Below are 18085 nucleotides of genomic sequence, written 5' to 3' on the forward strand. Positions count from 1 at the left end.
CACTGCCTCAAAACCCCTAACTTAATAAATAGGTTAAGTATTTCTTACACACGTAATCACTAAAGGGATAGCAGTGTGGCATTCCATTAGTACAAGTGCAGCTTGCACTTGTGAATATATTTTATATACTTGCCATTTACTCAAAACCCCTTATCACTATTATCCATTACATTTTGTAGCATTTATTGCTAATTTGCACGATATACCTGCTTTGATTTTTCAGCTTCCACATATTTCTGCTCTGAGCTCCCATCAATTTATCAGTTATCAGCCTACAGATCTAAGAGTTTTATTATGATGCCCCTTGAAGATAGGTTTCCCACTGCAGACTTCATTCCTAGCCAAACGAGACTGTCTGGACTTTAGACAAACAGACAGTTCTCCCTCATTAAGCCTCCCTCCCCACCCTCTCTGATTGAATCTCCCAGGTCCCTTGAAACTTGTCAAGGCAACTTCCACTGTGAAACAAGGACAGAAATGATCAATTAAGGGTTGCTGAACTCCGAGGGCTTTATTCCTTCCTTGCCAGGAGGCCATGCCAGTTTGGGTGATAACTAGAAGGCTGATATACACAGCAGTGCCAGGACTTGGCCACATGTCCTCATCACCAAAGGATTCGAGAATTCAATCTGCCTCTGCAGCTCACCTTCATTTCTCTTTAACAGAAAACGCAGTCTGTGCAAATGAGTCATGAACCCCCAGTGCAGAAAAACAGGGATGAGTTTTAAGAGTCCTGGTTTGGGACACCAACCTCACAGAGGATCAATAGCTTTCATTTGCAAGTAATTGAATGCATTATTCATTCATCTTCGTTAGCATTTAACACAGGGACGGGAATGAAGGGGAAAGGAAAGTTGGGGTAATGGGATGCGATAAATCACTCCAAAATTCTTCTTGAAGATTTGACATCTCTGATTAACCTTACTCTTATTTCTTGTCTACACTGAGATTTACAGATTTTTATTCTCCTACCAGCTAAATAAGTAGATTATTCACTAAAGGTTGGCAAAACAGTTCACCATTACTAGGTCAAAAAGCCACATTTCCTAGGCTTGGATTCTCATATGCTTTCAGTGAACTTCAAAAGCAACTATGGTATCAAAATAACTGGCTTATTCAGGAAATTAACTCAATTTATAAAATTTTGTGATTATGTAGTTATAAGAAGACAACTCAACAGTTTGTTACAGAAAGCAGCTGAGAGAAATGTTCTCTGTTCAAACACATCCCACACTGACTTCTAGTAAGAGAACAAAACTGTAGAGAAAGATAATAAAATGCAAATATAGCACATTGTTTCAGGAATATAAAATGGTTTTGTGGTTCTCCACCTCAACCCACCACCTACCCTGTGGCATAAGGTTGTATCTTTAAGACCTTTCATATTACTCTCTATGTGATGATTCCAAGTTAGCAGAGGAATCAAAGAATGTTGGAGCCAGAGAAAATTATATGCTTATTAATTCCTTTGATTTTTTAAATTGTGTTCCCTAAAGCCCTGTGATTTCCATAGTGCCCCTCTGGGCAGGTGAAGTGAAGATGGAGATAAAGCGTGGTCCACATGGCTTGACTTGTACCACCCACCCTCTCTGGACAAAAGGAGCTTTGCTTTTATTCATATTACACATCAGTATTTCACCTAAGATTTTTACCAAAAAATTTCAATTCAACTCAACTGATGTATCGGGAACACTATAATGTGCTAGGCATTGTGACGGGGGCTTGGGTTAGCTCTGGTTTCTGCCCTTACATTTTACAATAATCAGAAGTTAAAAAATAAAAATCTGGGCTGATTCACCTTCCTTGTTTTAGAGATACAGGATCTTAGGTGCAAAACAAACAAACAAACAAAGAAAAAAAACAAAACCCAACTGGCTTGCCAAAGGTAACAGAACAAGCTGAAGCTAGAGCTCTTGCTAGATCTTTCCTCCCAATTCTTTGTTACCTGCTCCTTGAAAATTCTGTCAAGTACTATAGCTTTGTGCAGGTTTCCCCTCAAGGTGTGAGCAACCTCTTAGGAGAGCAAAAATGTGCAACTAAGTAACTCTAACCTATAGCAGAGCTCTCTTACTGTGCAGTCTGTCGTGTTCTTTTTAAAGATTTATTTTTATTTTATTTATTTGAGAGAGAGAGAGCAAGTGAGCAGAGCTGGTGAGAGAGATCACAAGTAGGGGAGGGGCAGAGAGGGAGCAGCAGACCCCCCCCCCCAAGCAGGGATCCTGATGCGGGGCTCGATCCCAGGACCCTGAGATCATGACCTGAGCCGAAGGCAAACGCTTAACTGACTGAGCCACCTAGGCGTCCCTGTCATGTTTTGATATTATGCTCTGACACTATTTATCCGTTAGGCATGCTTCTCATATGATTCACCTATCTTTGCTAAAAGTGAATGGAAACTTCCAGAGAGTACAACAGCTGAACTATCGATCTGACACAATGGCAAAATGACTGTGAAAAGAAGTGACCGTTAGAGCAAAGATGTAGCTCAGCTCCACAGTCATTTGAGGGGGACCAATTTTGCTACCACAAATAAAGGACATATGCTCAATTATCCATTATTTGGGTGTTTTTGACACTTTATGGTGATTAGCTGAATCGAACAGACAAAAGACAGAACTGGCAAACAAATGCAGGAATGTTAATATCCAAACAAAATGAACACACACACCACACAAAACCTTTATTTTCTTCATGGGCAAAGGTGGGACTGCAAGGAAATTCAAACAAATTGATCACAATAAAAAAAAAAAACAAACTAATTAGCGTCAGACCATGACTAGACCAATTGACATTTCATTGTCAAGAAAACAACTTGCCTTTTGGGACACTCTCTTTCCTTCTCTTTCTCCCCCCCCTCCCCCCACACAAACACACACAAAGACATACAGACACACTAAACTGAAATCACTGAAAAACTGAAGAAAGTCTGACAGTAGTAACATGAAGCACAGGTTGATTTTAAATCCTAATCATATTTTATCTACCTAAAAAAACCCCACAACAATTAAAGTAGAAATGTTTTTCTGCTAATTATGTATTACAATATTTCTATGTTATCTACCACCATAAGTATTTTCAAGCTCTCGATTTATTCTTCAGAACACCCTATTGACAACAGTAAAGCTGATACAGTTATTTAAAATAAAAACACACCTGTCTTACAGGTCTGTCCCAATTATTCAGATGCTCCAATTGACAAAAGTGTTCTGCAGAGTAGAAGGGGAATTTTAAGGACATTTGTTTTGCTTACCAGCTGCCAGTTAGAGAAACATCTAGAATTCAGCATATATGAAGCTGTGTGTAGGACTGATTCTTTATCTATGTTAAGGTTCCCTAATTAATCATGAAGGGATACAGGCTCTCCCCTTTTTTCCCCATTCCATGTACGTTTGGGTCATCAAACACTGAAAAATAGGATCCTGACTTCCAAAAACAAAAGTAACAACAAACCAGGGGCATGAGGCCAGTATTCTTGAATGTTTCTAATGTTCTTACAGAAGAGAGTTATGTTAAGATATTTAGGATGAGCATACCTTTCTCTATTGACCAACCATTCATCTAAAATTTAATTTTACTCCCCCAAATATTAATCCCTCAAATATTACTGAGAATACTCAATACTTCTTGGATACCTATAATAATCCTAGGACAAAATTTGTACTTTCAAAATTACAGACAATTTTCAAAATGTATTTTAATTGGTGCCTTCACTGCTTTGTTTCTTAAAAGCATTATGGTGGAGTAAGAAAGATAATACGCTTAGGTTTCAGGGAGATATAGGTCTAATAATTCCTGACTCTGCCTTGATGATTTGGAAAGTTGGAGAAGTTATTTAAACTCTCTGAGTCTCAGTCTCCTTATATATATAGAATGTGACATAAATAATTTTCCTTTATGGCTTGGTGTGAAGATTAAGTAAGATAACAGATTAAGTGCTTGAATATAGCAGATGGAAAATAAATCTGCTCTAATACCCATCAAAGAATGGGACAATAGCATTTGACATTCTATATAGCCTAATAAGAAAACAACACGGATGCTTAGCTAAGGGTTCAAAAGGCATTTAGATCTTGAATTTAAGAATCATTAATATTTCCTATATTAGTTTCCATAACAGGAGAACTGATCTGTCTTCAAGAACACAATTCAACAAAACCATTTTGAAGACTTTTAGATATGCAAACAATGTACTGAGATTACAAAAAAACTCAAAGGTGAACAAAATACAGCTTTTAACCCTGAGAGAGCTTACAACCTAGATAAATAATCATACTATACTTATTACTCAATTTCAAGAGCATTTATGAAGTACTGACCAATAGTAAGACTATATCAGAAAGAAAGAGATCAATAAGACATAGAATCATATATGTGTGAGACAAGAGCATATAAATGATGCATTGTGCTGAGTGCTATACTCAGAGGTGAATTCTTTTTGACCCCATTTAAATCTACCAACTGAATCTGGTCACAAAACAATATTCACAGATTTATAGGGCCGATGACAAAACATGCTTTGCGGCAATCCCACCAACATGCCCCATTTTATAATGGTTTTTGTTTGTTTTGTTGTCTGCATATATATTTTTTTAACTTAAAAGAGTCGACAAACAACTGCCTATTTTCCTAGCAAGTCAAAGTAATGTGGATTAACCACAGAGCTTCAATGACTCAGAATGGGATTTTAGTTCTGCTTTCTTTGGCCTGGAATTTTTTTTTAAAGATTTTATCTATCTATCTATCTATCTATCTATCTATCTATCTATCTATCATCTATCTATCTATCTATCTATTTAGTATGTGAGTGGGGGGAGGGGCCGGGGGGGGAGAGAGAGAGAATCTCATGCAGACCCCACCCTGAGTATGGAGCCCCAAACAGGGCTCGATCTCACAACTCTGAGATCATGACCTAAGTTGAAATCAAGAGTGGGATGCCCAATGGACTGAGCCACACAGGCTCCCTTGGCCTGGAATGTTTTAACATTAGTTTCTAACAGTAGGGCATAGAGCTTGTGAGAGCTATGGCAAGTAGACACAATCCCACGTTCCTTGGGGGAAAGAAATGAATGGACAGGAGAAAATATTAACATATTCTAGGGTAAAGCCATTTGGGGGAAAAGGGGTGCTTTCTTTTTCATTTATCTCTAATGCACTGGGGTTGGCAAAATTTCTCCTTTCTGTTGCAAACAATTATGGTGGCTCACGACAGAGTCATGGAGCCTCAGAAGCTTCAAAGCAAGAGGAGTGGCAAAGTAACTGAGCAGAAAACTGCAGGGAGAGCGGTTTATGAGCAAACTAAAACCATGTAGAAGATAACCTTGATCTAAGAGACTTGTCAAAGTGATAGAGCAAATACTTTCAAGGATGTAACTCTTAATATATCTATCAAAATGCATGTATTCAGGTAAATCAAGAAATTCATTTGACTGGCTTTGATACTTAATATTTTATTCATATGATTTGATCAATGTCGCTTATAATGCAAATAAAACAAATATGTTCAATCATTCATTCAACAAGTATTTTTAAAACCTCTCCTCTTTGCCAGACACTTTCCTAGTTGCTAGAGGGTATAACAGTGAACCAGATGGACAAAATTCCTTGCTTTCAAGGAGCTTGCAGTCCAGAGAGGGAGATGTGAAATATACATGTAAATGAGTACATGCATAATATAATAGTGGGTGGTTATAAGTATTATAAAAAATAAAGCAGCTGAGGAGAAAGAGACTAACGCAGGTGCTATTTTAGAGATGAATGTCAGGGACGTTTGCAATGATGATCATTTGAGACAGATTTGTGGGAAGGGAGGAAATCACCCATGTGCTTACCTAGAGGAAGATTATGGCAGGCAGAGGGAAGGACAAGTGCAAAGGTCCTGAGATGGGAGTGTGCCTGTCATGTGTGAGGGATAGCACAGATCATTACAGCCATATTGACCTACGGAAAGAGTGGCAATGAGGTCAGAGATAGCCATGGGCCGGGCAGGCCTTGTAGAACATGGAAAAGATGTGGGTTTTATTCTAAACATAGTGAGAATGCCCTGAAGAATTCTGGAGCGAGCCCATTATTTTTATTTATATGTTAATATAAATAACAAGGCAGAGTAGAGATAGGCAAACCAGGAAGAATGGCACTGAAGCAGTCCACAGACAGGTGAGGCAACATTGGTTTTGGTGGCGGAAATGGTAGGATTTTTTCCTTTAAGTATCTATTTGGTAGGCAGAACTAGCCAAATTTACTGATGGTCTTGATATGGCATCCAGGGATCCCCAGTTATGGGCTTGAGCAAATACTTGAATAGCAATGCTATTTAATGATATGGGGGACAATTTCATGGGGGTAATAGGAATCAAGAAACAAGTTTTTATAAATCAATTCAGTCACTTCCTTTTATCCACAGAGGCTAGGAAATTTTACTATTGATTTTCCATTTATATTTTGAAAACTTAAGCCACTGACTGATAACTCATCTTCTCTTTCCGGCCCCCCAAAAGACTGAGGAAATGGTCTAAAAAAGTTTCATACTTAAGGCGAATGCCATATTAACTTATCATGAGATAAACTCTGGCTAATCTCTGTCCCATTTTGCTTTAATACCATGCATAATATAAAAAATGTATGCCCCTGAATTTGTTTTTGATTAATAGAATCAGAGCCATGTTAGCCAAGATATTAAAAACAGTCCTCCAGTACTCCCTTGGTGCAATGATATGTGGAACATATTCAATTGGCAAATTTAATATCATCATGTTTAATTTAGTTTTTCTTATTTAAAAAATATTTATTATAAAGTACTATTCTATCATAGGAGCGATGGAATTTACGTTTAATCGCTTTTCCAATCTCTACATAAGCCTCCCAGGTAACATTAACAATGAAGAGATTTTATTCATTGAATAACTTTTTAAAATAGAATCACTCAAGAATACCATAAAAAAGTTAATTAACATGGAGCTAATATTAGGGCTCAGATTCTTTATTCATTTGCCACCTTCTGCAATGGTCTCTTAAGCCCCAGCTTCCAGTGTGAGCAGCCCTGCTTGCCAAAGCCAGACTCATGCTGACCTCAGATCTCATTCAGTCACTGACTGCACCCTCATTCTGACCAAATGAGCTGAGAAAAATATGGGTAGATGGAATAAAGGTGGTTTAATATTTTTAAGAATTATTTTAAAAACAATTGCTGTGGTGGATTTTGCATAAATGTTGTGGGGATGAATTCTAACTGATTGCATGACCCATTTCAACCATTTTAAATAAATTTGAGTGTAGTCGAAGCTAAAGTGAAACACAATGGTGAGAAAACTGGAACAATACATAATTATCTAGAGGAATTATGATGAACACTAGAAAAAGGATGCTGATTGATGTAATAGCTATAATCAGGGAGGTGAGCATGCCAACTACTCTTTCGACTTCTGTTGACAGGAAAGGAAAAAATTAACATGTTGTCACCAATTAGCTTTTAGGGACAACAGTTGATTCCAAAAAATTGTCTGTCCTGTGAGGGAAAGCATCTCTTCCCTAGCAATGAGAAAGTGAACAAAATTATCATAGCATATCTTTTTTTTTTCTTTTTCTATTAGTGGATAAAAGGTCTTTAAGAAATGAAAATTAGAAATCCCAGGATATTTGGAAATGCTTATTAAAGAAAAATTGTGGAAAAGACAAAAGGCATCATGTTACTACTAAAAATCAGAAAATTTTTAATTATCTGCTTGGCCTGGACTATCAAAATAAGACATTACATTTCCATAGCATAGTGTAATGCAATTTAATGGCCTTCCAGATTATATTAGGTTGGTTTATTTATACTGTACTTCAATGCAGAAGATATTTGCGTTTCTTGGCTTTTTCTTCATGATACAGAATCTTGCACATTTACTCACTGATAAGGCCTTCTGAAAGTGGTTCTCAACTGGGGTTGTCACAGCTGGTGGGAGGGGGTGCCGCTTGACAAGGGATGCCGCTTAACTTCCTACAACGTACAGGAAGGATCCCCACAAGAATTATCCCATTCCAGATATCAAGAGTGCTAAGGTTGAGAAACCGTGCTATATGATAACCGTATATTAAAAGTGGTTTTATTATCTATATTTTAAGCCTGAGTTGGACAAGAGATTTCAATTTTCTGGTAGACAAAAAGCTATCAAAAACATGGGGACTGATGAAACTGCAGGACAATGCAGTCTGGGCTACCCGGACCACAGCCAAGAAGGAAGCCATGGGGGTGTATGAAACTGCATAGGCTTAGAACCCAGAAAGGGCAAGTATGACAGGGTGCAGTGGAGAGATGAGAGGCCAAATGAGAAGAATTAATTAAGACTCTATGTAAAGAAAGAATAACCTCTTCCTCCTTCTAAACCCTCATAGAAAGAATGACCGCCACCGAGGCCTCTTGCCCCCACCCCAACAACTAAAAATTAAGAGGTTCTTCTCTAGGGACGCCTGGGTGGCTCAGTCAGTTGAGTGTTTGACTCTTGGTTTCAGCTCAGGTCATGATCTCAGGGTAATCGGATCGAGCCCTGCATCAGGCTCCATGCTCGGCAGGGAGTCTTCTGGAGATTCTCTCTCTCGCTCTACCCCCACCCCACTCACTCTCTCAAAATAAATAAATAAATCTTTAAAAAAAAAGAGGTTCTCCTCTACACTCACTCTCTCAAAATAAATAAATAAATCTTTTTTTTAAAAAAAGAGGTTCTTCTCTAAAGACAAAGAATAAACCGTTTAATGCAGAATAGCAGAGGCATTCCAGAACTGCAAAAATAATTCTAATGTATCATAAAACATTTAGCTGTTGAAACATTAGAGAATTATTTCACAGCAAAAGCTTCCTAATACTATTATATTTCAGTTAATATGGAAGTTGTTTGCAATCACTGAACACATGTTTACCAAAGGAAGGATCCTAAAAATAATTTTTTTGGTAAGTGGCAATAAGTATTCAAAGGAGCTAGCCAGGGAGGGATTAAAGTAGCCCATGTAATACCTCCATTTATCATTAAAAGTTAACACAGCACACTCTGTTTTAATTTCTGTCACAAACTATTAACTTGGCCTGTTGTTAGCTCTAACTCTCAGCATAAATTTAAGGCTTTTAAGACATAAGAACATAAATATAAGATTGAAAATAAGCATATAGATAGAAAAATTAACACACATTATATTTGGGGGTGTGCAGTTACATTATTTCATTTGACCATCAGTTTGCCGCAATGAAAAGATCTAGAAATTTCTCTCAAAATGAACAGCCAGTGAGGATAGAAGTCAAGATTTGAACCCACACTGTCCGATTTTAATGGTCACATGCCTGCCTTTTTTCTAGACTGCTTTTCAACATTTGTGATTTCTAATGTAGTTTCTACTAGATGCCTTGTTTTCCTTGGAGTTTCCGACGATATGGAATACACTGGGGGAAAACATTACTTCGACAGTGTTCGGAAAGAGAGACGAAAACTTCTGTGTCAGTTTCATGGACCTCTTTAAGATTTAACCATATTGGACAATAGTGAAGCTTTTACTGTAGAATTTGAGTATGTCTAACACTATTTTCTTAAGACTGGAAGGGAGGATTACATCTGTCATTGGTTCTTATAAGCAGAACCCTTTAATGGTTACAGGACTTGGTGATGACATACAATTTGAGGATCTCATGATGATAGTGGACCAAAAAAAAGTGAGCATTCTGAAAATCCCATTAAAACTGTTGCCAAAGAGAAAAATAAACCTTAATAAGCATGTTCTCCATTGAAATTCAAGGTTTATGAATATGAATATAAATTTTTAAATTTTCATAGTAATTATATAAAATATTAGGGGTGTCCTTTAGAGTGACATTTTACAACAGTCCAAATCCTATAAAAATAACATCATTTTTGCTTAAAATGTGTAAACATAAATTAAACAATTCTACTATTACTACACTGCATTCTTCTAGATGATTTAAACTTTCATTGGTGCTCAGCTTCTTATGGGACAATAATTAGGTTTGTCAAATCTTGATATACTTAACTTTGGCACTTGCTTTAACATTCCTGACATATGTCAACAATGAGGCTATACTAGGAGATAGTACAGTTCCTTTGATAGTCCATGAATTTAAGCTAACTTCTGTATATGTAGCTGGAACCCTGAAATTCCAATAAAATAGTAAGATAAATATTGTGTGTTAAATTACAGGCTGCCTGTCATATTTAACAGCATTACTGCTTAAAGAAATATACCTCCAAATAATTAGTCTCTCTCTCCCTCCCTCCCTTCTTGCTCTCTACCCTCTCTCCCTTCCATTTTCTTTTCCCTCCTCCCTTCCTTTTGCCTTCTCCTCTCCCTCCCTCCTTTCATCTCACACATCCTTCCTTCCTTACCCAAACATATATCTGGAAGGCAGACCAAAGAAAAAGCATTTCATTTTCTCTATTCTGGGTAGAGTGAAAAAACAGAACCCTAAATTCCCATTCATTCACTCAACAAATGGAGCATTTGTGACTTACTACATCATCACCATGTTTTCCTGTTTAGATTATTTGTTATCATCATCCAAGTAACGCTGTTGGGGATTATGTTTTTTGCAGAAGTCATTTTATAAAAACAATTATTTAACAAATAATAACCTCCTACCTAAATAGATTTTAAGCGGCTTCAACATGTCTAAAAGCCTACTAAAAAGTTCCTATGGCAGTTTTCTATTGTTTCATAAAACGAAAGCCTATCACAAGTCATTAAAAACGTGATTACTACCGAAAACAAAAAACAAGAAAGGAAAGCATGCCTATGAGCAATAAGATCAGGCACTCTTTAAATAAAACTTGCTATTCAAATCTAATTATACTACGAATGCTGTTATATTACTTTTGCTATCAGTGCATAGCCAAGAGTTACTTGGCAACAAACTGAGGTTAGTCATTTTAAGAATTTTTGTTTCAGCAAAGCAGGAACAAACTGCGAATTTCTTCTTAGTTGCACTGAACACCATTCATATCCTCAAAAGAAAAGAAAAGAAAAGAAAAGAAAAGGAAAGAAGAGAAAAGAAACGACAAAAACCTGTTACAAACAGCAACATACACCAAATGTCGATAATCACTCAAGCTGAGTGATGGCTGCATGGAATTTCATGATGCTATTCTCTCTATTTTTGTGTCTGTCATGCTTGAAATTGTCCAAAACAAAAAAAATTTTTTTTAAATGTTATGGATATGAAAACTAGGATTTCATAAATTTTTTGAGTGTTATATAGCATGAATATGTGCATACATCTACATATGTCCATATTGTGGAGTATAAATTATAAATTTCGAGCCAAGTATATAACAAGAAATGAAATGAAACTGAATTGCATCTATGCCAGCTCAAAGCAATACCAGGGCTCTCTTTGCTCAGCAAAATTTGTTTCTATTACATCTTCACATTTCTTTGTTTATAATAAATATAGCAAAGGCATTTTACTTTAGGAAAAATTTGAAGAACACTAACACAATTTATCAGTTAAATAATACTGAGTTATAAATTACTCTATCTTAGTAGCTTAAAATAGTGGCCATTTATTATTATTATTATTATTATTATTATTTATTTTTTTATTTGAGAGAGAGAGAATGAGAGAGAGCACATGAGAGGGGGGAGGGTCAGAGGGAGAAGCAGACTCCCCGCCGAGCAGGGAGCCCGATGCGGGACTCGATCCAGGGACTCCAGGATCATGACCTGAGCCGAAGGCAGTCGCTTTAACCAACTGAGCCACCCAGGTGCCCATTATTATTATTATTTTTAAATTTTATTTTATTATGTTATGTTAGTCACCATACAATACATCATTAGTTTTTGATGTAGTAGTGATCCATGATTCATTGTTTTCGTATAACACCATTTATTATTTTTAAGTCTACAAGATGGCTGGGAGGTTCAACCGATCTGGCCCAAGCCAGAAAGATCTTTGCTGGTGCATCTGTGGTCAACTACAGGCTAAATATGTGGTTTTGCTCATCTGGTCTGGGCTTGCTTGTATTTCTTACACTTCAGCAAGCTAAGACTGTCATTCAGTAACTGATACAGGACCAACGCAAGCAGGGAAATAACATGATCTGATGTGATTTTTTTTTTATGCTCATTTAAAGTCTAGAACTGGCCTCAGGCTGTTCTGTAACAAACACAGTGAATACCCCACCCTTTCCCTAGTTCACCATTCTCTTGGATTCTTTTGGAACGTGCCTCCATCTATCCTTCTGGAAGGCCACATCATTCTTTACATCCTAACTCACCTTCCATAACCACCAAAGATATTAATTCTTAAAGTTTCCTGACTCCTGATGGGGCCCCAAAACACTACCTCCTTACCTCTGTCCAGTCTTTACACGGCTGGGTTGTAACTTTTCTTTCTATACATCTGACTTCCCCTTGAGACTCACTGAGAATAGGGAGTATGGTGTATTTTATTTTATTTTATTATTCATTTTTCTAGTATTCAATGATTCATTAGTTGCATATAACACCCAGTGGTCATCACCACACGTGCCCTCCTTAATACCCATCACCCGGTTACCCTATTCCTCCACCCCCCTTCCCTTCTATAACCCTCAGTCTGGTTCCTGGAGTCCAGAGTATGGTGGTTTTAAAAAAAAATTTTTTTAACCTTCATGTCACTAATGTTTTTAGTATTTTCCATAACAGGTAGAACATAGTGAATGCTCAAAAAAATTCTTTGAATGACTAGTCAAGGAAAGATTTCATTATATTTCATGCATTCTATTTTATTTATTTATTTTTTAAAGATTTTATTTATTTTTTGACAGAGAGATAGCAAGAGAGGGAACACAAGCAGCAGGAGTGGGAGAGGGAGAAGCAGGCTTCCTGCTGAGCAGGGAGCCCAATGTGGGGCTCGATTCTAGGACCCTGAGATCATGACCTGAGCTGAAGGCAGACGCCTAACGAATGAGCCACCCAGGGGCCCCTCATGCATTCTATTTTAAAAGACAGTAATTATATGCTCCTTTTTCCTAAAGATTTGCATTAAAAACTGTTCATTAAAAATACATTTTTGTTCAATGAGATAAGCTTCAGTTACTTTAAAAAACTTACCCATCTAGAAAATAGACTACATGAATCCAGAAAATAACTATTAATATCCTTTCAAAAATATTAAGTACCAGCTATTTGTATAGTTCTATGAGAAATATGTCATCCTTTAAGTGATTTATGACCATGAGTTAGTATATTCAGCTATGCTACTCATCTCTGGGGAATAACTTTTAATTTTCTCATTTCTCTTTTTGTCTACTTATAACGTACAACTGAAGATAATCACTCACTCAATCAGCAATATGTAAGAACTGCCAGTGACTGGCCTAGCATTTGGGCTGATGCCACAGGGCCAGGCCGAATAAGGACAAAACGAGATATCCACACACAAGTAATTTACACTCTGGCTGAAAAGGCATGATGAATAATTCAACAATGAAAGATACTACTTAACAGTAAGGTGAACTACATAGTCCTGGCCATGGGTGATGTTGTTGTAAGTTAAGGGATGGAAGAGGTAAGATATGAATCAGAGAGATTCAAGAGTGAAGGGCATGTAATAGGTGCAGTAGATAAATGTACCTGGACCAGGCTGCCCACAAAGGACCAAGACTTTCCCCATCTACCATACTCTCTCTCACACACTTGGCAAATAATTGGTTTTGTTGGTATGGGTATACACCATACGGTAGGAAGACGACAGCACAATGAAGACAAGACTTGGAAATCAAGAGGCCAAATAAGCAAGCCATAAAGCCACAAAGTATGTTCCCAGTACAAGGTTACTAGTTAACAGACTCCTTTAGTAGACTCCTTTAACAGACCTCTTTGTCTCCTTTATCTGCAATGGAAAAATCAAAAGCTTTAGGGTCAGGAAGTCTGAGGTGCAAACCTTGACCCTGCTTTATTACAGAATTGTTGTATGCAAAGTGATTCACAAGTTCGAAACTCAGTTTCCTCATCTGTAAAGTAGGTTAAATATATTCCTTGGGAAAAAAAAAAAACAGATTTCTAAAGGCTTGTTGTGAAGTTTAAATGAACATAAGGGTGTCTGGTATTATGCCTAGCACAAAAAATGCACTCCATAAACGTTAGTGCGTATTAATACCACTATTGGGGATTTAAATGCCTTCAGAAACAAGGCTGAACTATCCCTGAGAAGAAAGGAGGGATGGGTCATTCCAAAAAGAGGGAATGGCATGAATAGAGAAAGCGAGCTGGACTCGATATCAGCAGAAGAGATTAACGAGGCAGTGGGACACAGGGATCAGAGTCCTCTTGAGAACATTTTATTGAAACAATGAACAAATGTAGGAATCATGAGGTGAAGGCCAGATACTAATCACCTCCTAGGAATAATTTATGAATAAACACCAGGCTGTCTGACCTGTTTCTTCTCATGGTAAACTGGAATTAGGTTGTGAATTTTGATTCACAAATCTACATATTCCAGAAAGCTCTTGCCTGGATGAAACAATGCTTCAAAGACAATGGCTGCAAGCAATAGCTAATTCCATACTGATTAACCTAGCAGAAGCATCGCTAAACACAGAGCACTATGTTTAGTGCTCAATCACAATCAGTGACCATCACATCATTTAAGATGGAGCGGTGGGTAGTAAACACCACATGGTCCATAGGACCCAAAGGCAAATTATTAGATTGCTTCAGGCCCCATTAGAAGAACAATGTAGATACCACAATTCACCTGAACTCAATAAGGTAAGGCCTGTAGGGATGACTTTGAAGTCACTTTCAGGCAACAGCACTGTCATTCACACATAATCAAACGAAGAGAAAACAAGAGAGAAAGAGAACACAGCTAGAGTCAACAAGCAAGTACCCAACTATGTGAGCCATATTAAGAGATGAGGTCTACTTTGATGCCTGTATTCTTAAGTTAGTGCTCTATTAATTTATTTGTGTCTGCTGGTCCCACTATGAGTCGCTAACACTCCAAATTAATATTTGTTGAGCCTGATAAACTGCCAAATTGTGCTTATTTTTCATCTTTGGTTCCTAATAGATTATATAGTTTAGAGTTTTTTATTTTAAAAGATTTTTAAAAATTCACTTATGAGAGAGAGGGAGAGAAAGAGAGAGAGAAGGGGGGGGGAGGAGGAGGAGGAGGAAGACAAGCAGACCCTGCACTGAGCACAGAGCCTGACACGGGGCTCGATTCCACGACCCTGAGATATTGACCTGAGCCCAAACCAAGAGTTGGACGCCCAACTGACTGAGCCACCCCTATATAGCTCAGAGTTTAATCTCTAGCTGCACTATCCAGTATGGTAGCTGCTAGTCTAAGTTGCACCAGCCACATTTGAAGAGTTCAATAACCACATGTGTCCTGTGACTACCTTATCGGACAGGCAGATCTGGAACATTTCAATTACTGCAGAAAGTTCTATGAGGCAGTGCTGGACTCGAGTTACCCTCAACCTTTCTAATGCCCAGAGACATTTAGAAATTGTATCTGTAGGGCACTCTGGGGTAAACAATCTTGTGGTCAGAAGTCATTGGTAACTACACTTATCGTGCTAAGCATTTTGTGATGCATATAATTGTTGAATCACTGTGTTATACACCTGAAACTAATATAATAGTATATGTCAACTGTACATCAATGAGCAAAAAGAACTGATTGGTCTAGGGGCTCCAGCTGCCCTTGAGAGCATAGAGGAGTTATTATCTTAGCACACCTGCAATCTGTTTGGGGTACAGGAATGTGTCACTGTACAGCTGATGAAAAGCTGTGCTTTAGTTAAAATCCAGTCCAATATCATCAGAGAAGTACAGTGGCTCTGTACAGTGTACAGAGAAGTATATCTTGAAAAACAACTGCTAATCAGGTGTGTACTTCTAATTAAAAACAGGTAATCATAATGTCAAAGATATGTGAAGAAGGCTAAAACCCACACTAATAAGTATCATTGATTGTGTACTGCAGGCAAGGCCTCTGCTGGGTGTTATGACAACACTGATAATGAATTCCATGGTTCCAGTGCCCCAAAGAGCCAATAAACTCACGGGCAACATCAAAGAAAACTACCTTCTCACTTCTGAACTCTAACTAAATCATAAAATGGAATTTCAGAAATGTTAGGAAAGGTTTCTTAAGACAAAAGAAGCATAAAATGTCTTTAAAACAAAAAGAGGAGGAAGAAAATGCAAGGTGAATTTGTGGTGGTAGACGCAGAAGATGAGGCAGACATTGCACTTATTTGACAAGCAAGGGCAAGTCTAGGAAATTCTTAGCACTAATGTATTTGTGAACTTTCAAGTTTTGCCCCCAGATACGGGAAATGTCTTTTCTTTATCATGATTCTCTAAAATTGCACAATTCTTTGTTATCCCGGCACTATCGCTATGGCACTAAGTGCTAGCCCATCCAAGGAAGGCAAGACCTCCTTTCCACATCCCCGGTTTCTAGAAGCATGTGTTTCATGGACTAGTCAATTCAGAGATGGAGAAATGAGTTCTGCGAGGTCTTGGATTTTAATGGGCTTTTCTACCGAAAAGCTAAGTATACCATGGAGCTATTCTCATGAAAATTAAAAAGGAATCAGGTAGTCTAAGTGCCCCATTACAGCTGGCATGGATACAGGTAGAAGACTCATGTTGGTGTGCCTTCCACAATTACTCATTGAAGACCTCTGTTTACCAGGCACTGTTCGTAGGGCTAGAGGATTGGCAGTGAGCAAAACAAAGCCTGCCTGTAGGGGAGAAAGACACTGTGGGGTCGTAGCGGCCAATAAGAAAACACAGCAAGGTAAGACAACATTGAGAACAGAGCTCTATTTTATAAAGGCTGGTGAGGGGGAAATCTTACTGATAAGGAGACATTTCAGAGATACCTAAAGGAAGTGAGGAAACAGGACATGCCAGTATCTAGGAGAAGAGCATTCTGGGCAAAGAGAAGAGCAAGTTCAAAAACACTTAGGTGGGACCAAGCTTGGAATACTCGAGGAGCAGTGAAGAGGCCACTATATACAGATGAGTTGAGGAACTGAGCTAAGGAAAAAGTAGATTTGGTTTGGACCTTGGGTTTGAAAGTCACTGGTGATTTCTGAACAGAGAATAACATGATCTCATTTGGGTTTTAGGATTCACTTTTGCTGCTGTGGGAAAATACAGGAGGAAGCAGGAAGATGGGAGAAGCAGGCTGGTGTGTTAGAAGGCACTTGAAGGCAATTACAACAGTACAGATGAGATCTGCTGTTGGCTTGGATTAAGGCAGCGGTGGCAGGTGGCTGAGAAGTGTTCATGTACTAAATCTACTTTCAAGGTGGAGCCTTGCGATGTGGGACCTGAGCTGAAGGGAGGGGTCAAGGATGATGCAAGGTTCTGGCTGGAGCAACCATAAGCAGGGTGATGCCATTTACTGCTCTGGGAAGATCGTGGGAGGAGCAGTTGGGGGCGTATATGGGAGGAGAGATCAGGAGTTTGGTTTTGCTCAATTTAAGTGTGATACCTCTTAGGCATCAAATCTGAGCTACTGGGTAGGCAATCGGATACATGGGTCTATGATTTAGGGATGACATCAGGACCAGAGATATAAATTTAGGAGTCATTAGCAATGCAGAGAGTATTTGAAACCATGGGCTAGATGAGAATACTGGGAAGCAAGGGCCCCACTCTGGGTCTGAACCTCTCTCCTCTCGGCTGCTGACAGAGACACAAATCAGAGAAAGAGCAAGCGATTACTGCTTGGCTGCCACACAGCAATGCCACGCAGCCACAATGCCCCTGGGTAAATACCCAAAGGAGCTAGTACTTAGCATTTTTTTCAGAAATATTTCAAGAATCAATCTTTCTGACAGCCTTAGACATACACAGCAAGGCAGCCTTCCACATGAGTACAGATAATGCGCACACTGTCTGGCAAGGTCCACACCGACGCCTCTTCAGCTTCATTTCTTCTCACTGCACAGCTGGATGAGACATCTAGAACGGGCCGAAAAGATGCCAGGGGCTGAGCAGATTTTCCAAGATCCTTCTGATACCTGAATGCCTAACAGTGTGCTCCTAAGAGCCTGCAGAATGCCAGCAACCTATAATACAGCTCCTTGCCTTA

The 18085-nt window shown here is 38.4% G+C and overlaps 1 protein-coding gene across 2 annotated transcripts in view; it reads right to left on the reverse strand.

The window, feature by feature from the left end:
* Nucleotides 1-18085, reverse strand: part of IL1RAPL1 (interleukin 1 receptor accessory protein like 1) — a 1364983-nt gene that overhangs the window by 302889 nt on the left and 1044009 nt on the right. The gene's annotated exons all lie outside the window — the stretch shown is intronic.

The sequence above is a fragment of the Halichoerus grypus genome, chromosome X (genome assembly GCF_964656455.1).
Source record: "Halichoerus grypus chromosome X, mHalGry1.hap1.1, whole genome shotgun sequence".
NCBI classification, from domain to species: domain Eukaryota; kingdom Metazoa; phylum Chordata; class Mammalia; order Carnivora; family Phocidae; genus Halichoerus; species Halichoerus grypus.